This window comes from Dipteris shenzhenensis, chromosome 6 (assembly GCF_047967505.1).
Source record: "Dipteris shenzhenensis isolate YYH24624 ecotype China chromosome 6, Dip_SZ_1.0, whole genome shotgun sequence".
Taxonomy (NCBI): domain Eukaryota; kingdom Viridiplantae; phylum Streptophyta; class Polypodiopsida; order Gleicheniales; family Dipteridaceae; genus Dipteris; species Dipteris shenzhenensis.
Window position 1 is genome coordinate 36,464,854 of NC_141601.1, and position 4,125 is coordinate 36,468,978.

Sequence of the window (4,125 nt, forward strand, 5' to 3'; positions counted from 1 at the left end):
GCATGTCCTAACCTTGCAACTCCTCCCCTCTCCTCCAACCTTGCAACCCATCCTCTCCCTCTCCTCCTCCCTCCTCCTCCTTCCTCCTCCTCCTCCCTCCTCCTCCTCCCTCCTCCTCCTCCTCCTCTCTCCTCCTCCTCCCTCCTCTTTCTTCTTTCCCCCATGCTCTTACACCTTTTTCCTCTCCCACTCCTATGCTCCCCTAAACCCTTTGTTCCTCAACCCTTAAAACTCCATGATCTACGAGGGAGATGAGTTCTCCACCATGTACTCTACTTAACCTTGGAACCTTCTTCTAAACTCTAGAATCTGCTTCTGAACCTTGGAACCTCCTTCTAAACCCTGGAACTCTTTTAAACCCTGGAACCTGCTTCTAAACCCTGGAACCTCCTTCTAAACCCTGGAACTCTTTCTAAACCCTGGAACCTCCTTCTGAACCCTGGAACTTCCTTCTGAACCTTGGAACCTCCTTCTAAACCCTGGAACTCTTTCTAAACCCTGGGTTGTATCACAAAGTCGTAACACAAAGTTGTATCTAGAAGTTGTAACACAAAGTTGTATCACCTTCCCTTTCTACATAAGTTCATGTTGGCACAGAGTCAACATACTCCCGGATCCATTTTATTACCCGTCCTCGGGTTATGGCTTATTTTGATTTCAGAGTTGGGATGTCATGTGTGTAATCCAGTGGCTGTTTAGCTTGTGGCATGCGAGTTGGTCCTGCTGTAATGCTTTTGCACCATACAATTTGTAGTCTATAGTCAAGAAGCTTCTCTCCTCGTAAGGAGGGGTAGATGACTGTGAATGTCAGAGGGGATCTCGTTGCTGAGGTTGTGGACTCTGCCCTCGAATCTTCTTGGGAAGAGGTTTGGCAGGGGTCTCATTGTTGAGGCTAGCATTTCTTGCTATCTTGCATACATGTTGGATGCGATTGCACCCGTAGCATTGAGCCTGTAGATAATTAGTATGCAAGTCTGATATTTTTGCATATAGGAGACAGCTGTGATGTTTGGCGGGGGTCTCATTGTGGAGGATTGGTATAAAAGGATGTTGGTCAAGAAGCTTATCTTCTCTTAAGGAGGGGTAGATGACTGTGAATGTCAGAGGGGATCTCGTTGCTGAGGTTGCAGACTCTGCCATCGAATCTTCTTGGGAAGAGGTTTGGCGGGGGTCTCGTTGTTGAGGCTGGCATTTCTTGCTATCTTGCATACATGTTGGATGCGATTGCACCCGTAGCATTGAGCTTGTAGATAGTTAGTATGCAAGCTTGATATTTTTGCATATAGGAGACGACTGTGATGTTTGGCGGGGGTCTCGTTGCAGAGGCTACAGACTCTTTTGCTAATTCATCTTGAGTTTTGGCATAGCTTCGTGTACTACTTGTGAATTCATTGCATGCTTTGAGAGTATGGAATGAAAGTGTGTGATACTATTTTTTATGAAATCTATTATGTGCCTATGAAAAATCATGTGAGTGCATGTGATGTGTCTAACTATATGCTTATTTGTGGGATTTGATAGGGAAACTAAGACTCAAACATCCCTAATGTGCAAAAAACGTGCATATGCAGTGAGTGTGTGTGTAACAATCTAGTGCAAACTATATGTGCAAAAATGTGCATATGCGAGTGAGTGCTTGTAATACAATCTAATCCTAACTAAGGAAGACTTGGTTTCCCAATTCTTCGTTTTTGTTGGGGATGGCTTGCGTGTTGATGTAGTAGCGCTTCAGTCGGCTCCCATTTATTGTTGTGTTGAATTGGACTCCATCCAATGTTTCAAATAGCACAACTCTGATGGGAGTCATCTTTCGTACTCAGTATGGTCCTTGACCTAGATACTTCAATTTCCCCTTGTGTACTTTGGCATTGTATAACAGGACTAAGTCGCCTTCCTTGATGTCTTTAGCTTTAAGGTTTCTGTCAAACCATGCCTTTCTTCTGCGTTTTTCTATTGTCATGGCATGGTAGGCGACTAGTCTTGTCTCTGTATGCTTTTCCAACTGACAGAGCCTTTCTTTCAAGGATTCATGGTCACCCATGCGTTCCTGTACTACGATGCATAGACTTGGTATTACAAATTCGAGTGGGACCACAGCTTCAAGGCCGTACACCAATTGAAAAGCTCTTTCTGTGGTTGTATAGTTGATCTCTGCATCATTGAGTTGTCGACTGACGAAGTAGAAGGGGTAGTCTTTCTTATGTTCACCAGGTTGACAAAGCACACTCCCAATTGCATACTTGGATCCATCAGTATGAACATGAAAATCAATATCCCAATTGGGAGATATAAGGATGGGTGCTGTGATTAGGCACCACTTTAAAAGCTCAAAGGCTTGGTTGCACTCTTCAGTCCATAAGAACTCCACTAATAATTTGTAAAGTGGTCTCGCTATCATGGCATACCACAATATAAATCTTCTATAATAGCCAGCATGTCCCATAAAGACCTGTATACGTTTGGAATTTGTAGGAGGAGGCAATTCCATGATGATTTTGATTTTGTCCATGTTAGTTGCAATCCCATGTTGAGACACGATGTGTCCCAAAACAACTCCGTGGGTGACCATGAACTGGAATTTTGTTGGATTTAGGGAGATGCCATACTCCCTGCATTTGATTAGTACTTCTTCAAGACATTTGAAGTGGTCCTGTTTGTTTGAATGGATGCACAAATCATCCAAGAACACCTGTAAAAACTTATTCAAAAATGACTTGAAAGCTGTGAACATGACTCATTGGAATGTGACTGGGGCATTACAAAGGCCGAATGGCATCACTCTATATGCAAAAATACCCCATTCTGTAGCAAATGCTATTTTTGATTGGTCTTGAGGAGCAATTTGTACTTGGTTATAGCCACTGAAGCCATCCAAGAAGCTATATATTTTGGATCTTGCCACCTTTTCCAACACTATTTCTATTAAGGGTAGGGGGTAGTGATCCATAATTGTGGCGGCATTCACATTTTTCAAGTTTATGCATATTCTGAGCTTCTTGTTGCGTTTAGGTACAATAACAATGGGTGAAACCCAATCAGTGTGCTCTATCTCGTAGATGAATCCGGCATCTAGGAGTTTTTCCAGCTCGTCATAAACCATGGTGCCATATTTGGGATTTGTGCGATAAGGTCCACATACCTTAGGGTGAGCACCTTCCCTTATAGGTATCGTGTGTACTACCACTTCTGGTGAAATTCCTTTCATCTCTTTGTATGACCATGCTAGGCAGTCACGGTATTCCATTAGGAGTTCTTTGAGTTTGATTTCATCTTCTTGATGGAGCTGTTTCCCAATGAAAACTAATTTTTCTTCCTCCCCTTCAAGGGCGAGGTTTATTGTGCATGTTTTTGCCGGTCCCTCATAGATTGAGTTTCTCCAATGCTATCGGTTTCTTGAACTTTAGATTCTCTGAGTAGTCATGGCATTGCTATTGGCGCACTGCCACTTGTATAATTCTTGAAGTATTCTGGCACCGCTCGAAGATCGGCCTCTGATGTGGGTGAACTAGCCTGACATGTGTCATTTGTACTGGGTGGCATAGTTGCATTTATTAATTTGTTAGGCTCTTCTTTTCTTTCTTTTTCTGAAGTCTCTTGATCGAGCTTCATCCGCACATGTGGCTTATATTTCTGAAACTTCTTACGTTGGGAATTGTGGGGTAACTTTTCCACTGGTAAGGTGTTTCCAAGTAAGGGCTCATGTGCTGCACATACTCCTTCCAGTCCCTCAGGGGACCATTCAAGAGGTGGTGGTTCTGATTTTGAGGGAGCTAACTTTGCAAGGTACAATTCGACAATCCTTGTTTGGACTCTTCGAATTCATTGAAGTGCTCGGCCTTGGCTTTTCTGCGATTTCCTCCTGCGCTTTCTTGCGGGATCTTCTACTGTTATTCAACTGTGGAGGTTCAACTTTTGGGAGCTCGATTGCCATTAGGGCATGCAGAATGGCTAGGTCATTTTATCAAAGATTTGATCTTCAATTTTAGTATTTGCAGCCTCTATTTCAAGGTCCCAAGGAAAATCTGAGTCATCATTGGTATGGGTACCTTCTTTAGGTTCATTATCCCATTCGAGGTCAGCCATAAAGAATGGCATCTCTAGATCGATTGGTTCTTCATGTGTCAG